At 32.5% G+C, this 10,480-nt stretch overlaps 1 non-coding gene across 1 annotated transcript; it reads right to left on the reverse strand.

The window, feature by feature from the left end:
• Positions 1-304: 304 nt before the first annotated feature.
• Trnan-guu (transfer RNA asparagine (anticodon GUU)) lies at positions 305-378 on the reverse strand. The gene has a single exon. It is a non-coding gene; the product is annotated as a tRNA-Asn (tRNA).
• Positions 379-10,480: the final 10,102 nt, after the last annotated feature.

Raw genomic sequence — 10,480 nt, forward strand, 5'->3', positions numbered from 1 at the left:
GTCCGGCACGCATATTATTTTTGCTTTTTTTTCATCTAAAATCGAAAAAAAAGAAAAAAAAAATAAAAAAATATAAAAATTGTAAAAAATGAAAACAAAAAACATACAAACATATATTTATCCATTGAATAACATTGATTAGCCTATTTTTTTCTTTTTTTCCTTTCATCAGAGTTAAGAAAAAAAAGTAATAAAATAAATAAATTAAAAAATTGAAAATGTAACAAAAATTCACAATTGGACACACATTTTCTTCAGATCAAACTGTATATATTCACGAGCTAGTAAACAATGCAAAAAATTTCGCCCCCGGGTGGACTCGAACCACCAACCTTTCGGTTAACAGCCGAACGCGCTAACCGATTGCGCCACGAAGGCTACGATGTTCACTGCTGGAGTTGCCGAGACATTACCGTAGCGTTACATATCGCTGAAGTCACACACAAATTCTGCGATAGCGACAACTGTTGTTTGATATTGATTTTACGAGTGAGATTACGATAACCGAATATCCGATAACGGATGGAAACCTTATCAATTTATTTCAGCCGGGTTCAAAAAAGTATTTCGGCTTTAAATTTCATTTTAATTTCCGCCATAATTTCATAAAATATATGCTAGAAAATTTGATGGAAAATTCAGTTCGAATAACCCTAGCAATTCCACTCAAAATGCAGTAAAAATTTTCCAAACGTCTTCAATCTTTATGTACTTTTCTACAAATGTTACTGTACCTGTAATGCAAAAAATATCAGGAAATTTACAGAGTAGTCAGTCTGAATTATTGAAGGAATTTGATTTTTTTAAGATCATGGAAAAAAATAAAAGTTAAAAAAATAAATGAAATAAAAAAATAATAAAAAAAATATTATGTTTTTTTTTATCATAAGATTTTTCCAAATCATTTGCATGATTTGAATTCCTCTATGAAATCGCTGGAAAATTCTCTCGAAGTTGCTGCATTAATTTGGAGGAAATATTCTTCGAATTTCTAATGGAAGTTCCCTTAGAAATATTTTCCGAAATTTTATTGAAGCTTACGTTAGAAGATCCCCAATATTTAAATAAACAATTTCAGGACGTCTGCTTGTTTCTTGTTTCTAGGATTTGAAGAAAATTATCTGTCAGATCCAGAAGAAGAAACTGACAGAACTAATCAATGAATTTATTAAAGATTCGGCTAGGATCATTTTCAGGCATTTCACTATGAAAGTAATTTTGGCAAAAAATCTGTACCGAAAAGTTGGAGCAGATTGGCGCACTGTGAGAATTTTTTCCCCACTAGAAAATTAGGCTAAAGCTTCACGACAAACTTTTTCAAAATTTTACAAAAAAAATTGCTATGAAAATCATAAAATATTGACAGAAAATTTCCACAGGAATTCAAAAAAAAAAAAATCAGAAATTTTACTATATACTTCGAACATCTGTAAAATGAAATGCTTCATGAACTTGGAATTAGATCAGAAATATTTCAACGTAGTAGATTCGCCAAGGTGTAAAAGTTTTTCTAAAAGTTCACAAACTCCGCCATGAATCCAACTGACCTTATTAAATGTTTATGGCTATCTTATTCCAAAAGTTCAATCGTTTTAATTTCAAGTGCTGCTGGAAGAAGAGTTTCTTTTGAACCATTTTCTCCTTATTTAAACGAAACACTTTTTACAATAAATTCTTTCAAAATTTCTTATAAATAATTATCGTGATACCGGTTAATATCTTCGAGTGGTTTACAAATCATGCCACACCAATCCCAAAAGAAAAAAAATATATGTTTATTGAAAAATTTTGACCAACAACTTGTGCTGAAATTGGAACAGAAATTCCCCCTGGAAAAGATTATCATAAATTTAGCAAGAAAGCGCTTTTCAGAAAGAAAAAAACCGAAGATATTCCATTAGGATTTGCTGTCAAACTTAACATGAAGTATCACTGCATTTTCAGAAAACTTTCTTTCGAGCATAATCACTTGCTTGCAAGTAAGCCGCGACTATTTTAAAAATTAATCTCAAGACTATTCTTGTCAAAAGCTTCCATAAAATTTTACAGGAACTTCTCTGGAAGATCTTCCAAGAGCTGCGCCAATATGTCTCAGAGTTTATAAAAAATCCAGTGTCAAATCGACTACACCCAAGTAACATTTCTTCGTCAAATAGACTATAAGAGGTTCTTAGAATCTTCATAAATCCAAAATAAATGAAATAAGGTTTTATGACGGTTCTCAAAACATCTACAAGACTAATTGGACATCAAAATGTTACTTAGGCAAGATCCTTCATCTCATCTCATCTCAAAATTCAAGATCTTATTCACAATTGTTATCAGACTCAGCTTCTGTAAATTTGAAGATTGTTTACTACTAATTGTTCCGGAAATTTTCTAACAATCGCTGAAATTATGCTTCAGCAATTCCAACAAAAATTGCATTTTATAAGATTTTTACCCAGAATTCTACAAGAAATTCTGCTATGGTTTACTCAAAAACTGTTGCCATAAAGCTTGACTGGAAATTCACTGAGCAGCAGCAAGAATTTCTTCAGAAACCACTTTAACCAGAATAATTGTTTTCACCAAAATTATTTAAAAAAAATAACAAGATAACTGTATGGTGTTTTACAGCTAAAATTCTTCTAGGAAAAATGCTGTCATTTCGTGAGGAACTTTTCTGAAAGTCAGTCCAGAAATTCAGGGTTTCGCAATTATCGTTACAAATTTCTCTTTTTTTCATCCCTCATCTGTAGAGCCTTTTAATAACTGCGCCCATTATTTAGGAATATTGTGGTATGACCCATATTTAATTTGGTGCTAGTCAAATATCCTGTCACAATTGAGCTGTGATGGACAATGGTTGATGTAAAAGGTTTTTCATAGCTCGTTATATAAGTCATAAATGGTCAAAATTTCATTGCATTCGGTTCATTGAATACGGAGATATAACAGATCATAGTTGGCTATTGGATAATTATACCATTTTCATGAATCTTTATAACTTCGTGCAGAATAGCTCGATCTTTTCCAAATTTTGTCCACTTATACACAACTAGTTGATTACAGTAAAAATTTGAGAATATTCGATGCACTTTTCGAAAAGTTACAGCTAGTTGAATATTTTTTGAAAAGTGAAAATTTTGCCTGTCCCGATCATTTTGTCTATCCCCTGTACAATACAGGAAGATGTAGAGAGGCACAACCAGTACAATAGACAGAAATCCATTAAGTAATAATCAAAAATATTGAATAAAAAGAAAAATTGAAAAAAGAAAAAAAAAACGGAAGAGTCATAAAAAGTTGTATACATAAATAAAAAGAAAAAAAATAAAAGAAAATGGAAAATAAATTGAACGTCGACGAGTGGTCAGGAAAGGATATGCAAAGGCAAAATAAATTGAAAAAAATATGAAGAAAGTGAATATAAACGAAAAACAGAAAGACACTTAAAAATGGTGATGAAAAATGCCGTAGTGAGCAAAGTGGAGGCAGCTTGGTATCAGTATGTCAGCTCTTGAGGTACGATCTCCTCCGTTTAGGAAATCTGTGCCATTCCAGACAGAAGCAGATAGACAGAAATCGAGTTACGATACAGGAAGATATAGAGGAGGAGCAGCCAGTACAAAAAAAAAACAGAAATTGATTGAGTAACAAAATCAAAATCGAAAAAAATTGCAGAATAAAAGAAAAAACAGAAGAATACATAGCGTACTAAAAATGTATATATAAACAAAAATAAAAGGAAACGAAAAATAAAATGAACGTCAATGAGTGGCCAGAAAAATATATCCAAAGGTAAAATAATTGACAATAAAAGAGAATGAGTTATAATAAGAGAACAATGAGAAGTAAAAAAATAAAACAGTAGCATGGTTGTGACTCACAAAGAAAACATGAAAATTTGTGTTTCAAAGAGAAGCACGAAAATAAAAGGAAAACACGAAAATGAAGGTGGACATAAAAGAAAAGTAAAAAAAATAAAAGTAAAACAGAAAGACACTTGAAAATGATAATGGAAAATGCAGTAATGCGCAAAGTGGAGGCAAAATGACTTTAATATCACCCGATGGATAACCGGAAAAGATGAATTTAAGAGAGAATGGTTGAACAATAAAGGAATAAGTATAAAAATAAAAAAGAAAATGAATAAAAAAACGAAAAATTTGGATATAAACATATAGTTGTGGAAAAAGAACTGTACTTGAGAGTTGAAAACTTTTGACAAAAGTAAGAAATAGAAAATCCTCTTCAAAGCACTTGAAAAAAAATGTATTTGACAAACCTTTTAAAAATTCTGAGTGAGAATAGTCTTTGGCATTACCTGTGAAGAGAGAAAAAAGGTCAAAATTAGTCCAATTTGTTTGCTGCATATCCATATCGAGATGTAATCTATATGAATGACTAGCTAGGTTCTCTAGCCCTCTCTCCTTATGGAAGCCGAAGCTCCGTTACCCTGCCCTTCCAATTTATTGTTAATTGAATTAGGTGAGATTATCTAACATTCATCACGGTCGCTGGTACGACCTTCTAAAGCACCTACCTATAGGTCAGAGGAGGTTCACAATTCACCTCAACCACGTTAGAGACAGAGACTAGAGAGCAGCTCCATTTTTCACACAGCCACTTAAGTGCAACCGCAGCAATACTAACTGTGCTACCCAGGCAGGGCTCCACCAACAACAACATTGTTTCACCGTCACCGTCATTGGATCTTGAAAGAACGACGCGACGTGTGCATTTCCCTCTCGACGACCACGACGACGTCAAGTTGTCAAGTTGACCCAAGCGATCGGGGTTCGAAACCATTCGAAACGGGTTTCTTTCTCACCGCCGGTCGATGTTCGATCAATTCCAGTCACAGCTCGGCCCCAGTCGTCCGCTCGATCCACATTTGGAATTTTTGGGACCTTGACTGAAATTTATTGTTTATTTACTTTCCGCTCGTGCGCTTGCGCGCGCAAGCTCTTTTGCTCCTCGTTTGCACTCGATCGTGTGATTTTTTCGAACTGCTAAGTTGACCGAGTAGCGAGTTTTTGCGAATTGAGAACTGAATTTGTTTTCGACCAGTAATCGATATCAAAATTTGTTAGTTCAGGAGGTTTTTTTTTCGTGAAATTTCACACATGAAGAAAAGCTTGGAAGTTGAATTTACAGACTCTGCGAAGAGTCTTAAATAGATTATACTTGAATATGGTTTTCTAACGAAATTGATTTGGTTGCCACAAGCCATGTTTAATTTTTTTTTGTACTTTCATTTTTTTTACTTTTTTATGTAGTTTTTTTAATTTTTCCATTTTTATTTTTTTTTAACTTTTTTGCAAGAATTCAAATATTTATAATTTATTTGATATACTTGATGAATTTAACTTTTGTATGAATTCAATGACTTTACTCTGATATATTTCATTGATAAACCAACCTAATATCACAATTATTTGTTTCAGGATTCTGACGATTTAAAGAAAAAATCTGAACTAAATCATTATTAACCTTTACAGTCTTCTACTCAGGGTCCGAACAGCGACCGCACCGATCGAGTCAATGGATCCAGGTACCTGTCCAGTGCAAGACAGCCACTTTAATTCACTGACTGGGTTACATAACGATCACGCCGTGGACGGACCCGGCTAGCATTCTGTGCATATTAAGATGCAGATATAAACTATCGATGGTGAGGGGACAGTCAGTTGGGGCGGCTACGGATCTTATCACAGTTACGGGTCTCTCCCTCTCTTGGGTCCGTCGGTTTTTTGAATGGACGGTTTCGATTCGCGACGACCACGACGACGGTGGCCCTTAAGCGGCGGACCCCAGTTGGGGTCGCTCGGTTGCTTGAATCGCTCGTTCACCACCACAGTAAATTGTTCACGGTGTCAAGTGTGGAGCTGCTGTGACCCCTTTTGACATTCATGGGAGTAATTGATTCGTCTTAACTCGCGTCGCGTCGTAGGGGCTTTCCCAGGCCCCTGGCAGGAATGAATTTTATCGTAGCCAACATCTAACCGCTTTATACTCATATAAGTGTAAATTGAAACGAGCGTGTAATCAACAAACTCTGCTTTGTTTAATGTTTTGAGCCACACACGAAATCCACCTTCACATTGGATGTTTGTTGGGTTGCTTTATTCAACTAATCGCGTGCTCCTCTTCCCGTACATTAATATAAAAGCGAGTTTGAAGTGTTTTGTGATCATTTGAGATGCAAAAATTTATTTTAAAAATTGATCAACAAACCAAAATAAACGTTAAACAAAAAGTTGTTGATGTTTTCGCATCTGACAGTGGGCGCTATTTATTAGCGCCCAGGACATCCTGTCTACCATAATTCCAATGCATTGATATAGGCCGTGTCAGGGGCCTGGGCTTTCCATTTTGCCTGATTCAAGGAAATCCTATTTGTCCGGGTGCAGTTTGGGGCCCTTAACGAGGGTGCGTGCGTAGCGTTCATACCTAGGTGGTTTCGGTGGAATGTTGCGGTGAGTCATATATGGGTGCGGAGTTGAGAAAAGACGATGTTTATGATCAGAGCTTGCATAAGGTCACTGAGATTAAGAACATGGAACTCCACAGACTCATGAATTTAACAGAAAACCCGGTATCATGAGTTGATGGCTTTTCAATTCCGAGATTTTCTCAAAACTATGGAAAGCTAATAAAAATGTGCCTCTTATGCGGCAACAAGAATTTTCATAATAATTTTTATTAATTTGGTAATACATCATCGAGCTCTTTTTACGTCCATCATTGGCCAATTAAAAAAAACCTTATAAACAACATGGAAACCAAACATTTTTATATTTTTCGACACATCTCTGACTAAGCAGATGTGATAAATAAATACAAAAAAGTGTAGTTTTCTCATTGATTTCACGGTAGATTTTTTTTTAAATCGATTGGTCATTAAGATATGTAAAATGATGTCTAGTTATATTTATCATGAAATTGATAGAAATTGTTTTTAGAGTTTTGATTCGAATCTTCCATAGTAATATCTTTATTCAAGCTTTAAGTCTGTTTAAAATGATACTATGCATTGGCATGGATATAGTAAGCACTACCATAGGTATTGCGTGCATAGATATACAGGGGATAGACAAAATAATCGGGACAGGCAAATTTTCGCTTTTCAAAAAATGGTCAAACAACTGTAACTTCTTGAAAAGTGTATCAAAAATTCTCGAATTTTTACTGTGAGTTGATCAACTAGTTGTGTATCAGTGGTCTTAATGGAAACTGGCTATTCTACACAAGGTTAGAGAGACTCTAGAAAAAGGTATAATTATCCGATATCCAACTTTGAGCTGTTATCTCCGGATTCAATGAACCAAATGCAATGAAATTTTGAGTATTTATGACTTATAAGCTATGAAAAAGTTTTAACATAACTTAAAAATTTTAACACGGAAGAAAATTAGATTGTTCTTCTAGAATTTTTCAAACTTCGTGTAGAATGTTTTCCAAATTTAGACCACTGATACAATTCCCGGGCAGAGATGAATAACAAATCAATAACTAAAGTATAACATATTTTGTTATCATATCTAAATTTGCAATTCTATAGGTTTTTTTATGAATAGCTCAGGATGACACATAAATAACAAAACATGCTATCATTGTAAAATTTGTAATTGGCGAGTTATTATTGAATAGTATAATAACATAATAATAACAAATATTACTATCATACTGTCAGCCATAATATCAAAACAATAACATAATTTCCCATCATATTAAAATATGTTCTTGTTTTAACATTTTTTTTGCTATTATTTGGTTATTACAATGGCAAAATCAGTTATTCTTTTGCCTGTTTTGCCAAAGAAATTTAGGTATTATTATTGTTATTTTAACTCTTATTTCAAATAAACTAATAGCTAATTTTGCTATTCAAACATTCTATTTTAATGGTAAAATGTGCCCTCCATTTGACATTTCGCTCTACCCGGGTCAACAGTGAATATTTGAGAATATTAGATGCACTTTTCGAAAAGTTACTTGTTAAAATTAGTTGATTGAAATTAAAGTTAGTTGAGCATTGTTTTAAAAGTGAAAATTTTGCCTGTCCCGATCATTTTGTCTATCCACTGTATATAGTTTCGTTGCCTTGGGATTGTCCTTTTTGGTTTGACTTCATCGTTTAACTTTTGCCAATACCGTAATCTGGGGGGGAGGTTGATCGACGGGGTGAAGTTTATGATTATGGAATCCACGTCCTCCATCTACGGAGGATGCTCCAATTCAGTAAAAGAGCCTATGATATACATCAACTATATGATTAATTCTGAAAATATTTTGTGATAATTTCTGTGTCGATGGTTTCAAATTTAATATAAAAGAATCGATTTTTCTGGAAGTGTCTTTCAAACTATGGCTTCATATTAACGTCAAATGAGTCACAACACTTTTTTTGTTCAATCATGGTAGTCTTATTGAACTTAGTTTTGAGTAAAAACTTATGTAAACATTTCATTTTCGCTTGAGAGAGCATTTTTTTTTGCGAAAGTCAGACGATTGAAAGATAAACTGCCTGCTTTTGAGCTAAATGTGTTGGTCATTCAGTAGTTTTTTATTTTTTTCATTCAAAATACACCACTTGTAAGATCTTTTAAACCTAATTCTGAGTCAGCATTATCAAAATGAGTATGGTTCATTATTTTTCATGCTTAGAATATTTTGTCAGAGGTTGATCAACTATACTCCAAATCCAAAATTTTAAAATTTGGCTTTTTTGAATATTTTCAAAAAATGTTGTAATTATTTGTCACAATTTCATTAACGGAGCTCGATAAAGATTCCGCAGTAAGTGCGCCGCAATGCACGGATGAAAACTCATACCTTAATGGACTACCCGGGTAGAGGCTAATGGCAAACAAAGGACAAAATAATAACTGGTTTTGCCATCATATCTCGTTTTTCCATTCTACTGTTATTATGAAAAACTTAAAATGGCTAATCAATAGCAAAATATACAATGATAGCAAATCTTGTCGTTGATATGTTATTCATGAATAATGCTAAATAACACATCAATAACAAAAATTACTATCATGGTAAAACTTGCAATTTAGCACCTTTTATAATGAATTGTATAAAATATCAAAACAAAAACATAATTTACATTCCTAGCTAAATTTGCCATTATTTTGATATTGTGGGAAATCATTTATAAACATATGTTAATATTAGGAGAAAAATATGGAGAAAAATATTTTTTTATATTGTTACGATACTTAACAACCTGTATAATATATTGTAAAAATCTTATTTACAATTCACGGTATGGTGTCTACATTACATCTTATTGTTTTTGTATTTTTATTTTTACAGTGGTGTCTATTGTAAAAATATGGTTCTAAATAGTACTGTTACAATACAACGTTCGGTTTTTCTACTATATTTTTTATTCGGGCTGCTACTTTGAAATAATAACTGAATCTACCATTATTTTAAAATTGAATTTGAACAACTAAACCTACCATTATTTTCGTCACATATACAGCAAAATTTGTTCTTATTCTGTTATCAATAACTCAAGAATGTCACCGATAACAGTTAATTTGGGTCTTATTTTGTTATCAATATCTCAATAATAACTTATTTTGTTCTTCAATTTAATCCGCATGCTTTACCATTACTTTGTTATTACAATGGCAAAATAAGTTATTTTTAAGTTTTTCTGCTACCAAAATTTTGTTATTATTTTTGTTATTTTAACTCTTATTTCAAACAAACAAATAACACATTTTGCCATTCAAACATTCTGTTTTAATGGTAAAATTTGCTATTCTTTTGGCATTAAGCTCTACCCGGGTAAAGCTAAAATATTGGATGGAATAAAGTAACAAAACAAAAAAAAAACAAAATTACGGAATACTAAGTTTTACGTAATTTCAAAGATGTTTTATAAACCTATCATAAAATCAACAATAGTTATGGAAGTTGCAGTAACAGTTATATTTCATTGTATTCACATATGGAAGTTGAAAGATACATTTTGTGTAATTTTCGAAAAATGAACCACGCTCTGTTTCAAATTTCATGATTTTTTCAAGGCCATTGATCTTTACGTCAGTTTTGCTGTACATTTATTTTTCTCATGTATGTACATATGTCTGTATGTACACCATTCTAGAGTGACACTTGAAGCGAAACTACATGCAGTTCCTCTTTTTTTTTTTTTTGATTTTCTTTTCAAATATCGGAGTAATATTTTCAAAACCGATGTCCATACACAGTGGATTTACTGGATACACAGGTATTTACTGGATTATTTCCTGATGGAAAATGTTTATCAATTCATCAGAGACTTTTTTTTTGAATTTTGTTCAAAACTGATTTCTGCAAGACATTTTCCACCTGGAACAATTCAGAAAATTTCTTGATCCTTCCTTTAACTGTGTATGGAAACCAATTTTGAAAATATTGCTCCGTTATTTTTGAAAAACTAAAAAAAAATGAGGGGTTACATTGAGTTTCGCCTAAAACTCAATTT

Source organism: Aedes albopictus, chromosome 2, assembly GCF_035046485.1.
Source record: "Aedes albopictus strain Foshan chromosome 2, AalbF5, whole genome shotgun sequence".
NCBI lineage: Eukaryota > Metazoa > Arthropoda > Insecta > Diptera > Culicidae > Aedes > Aedes albopictus.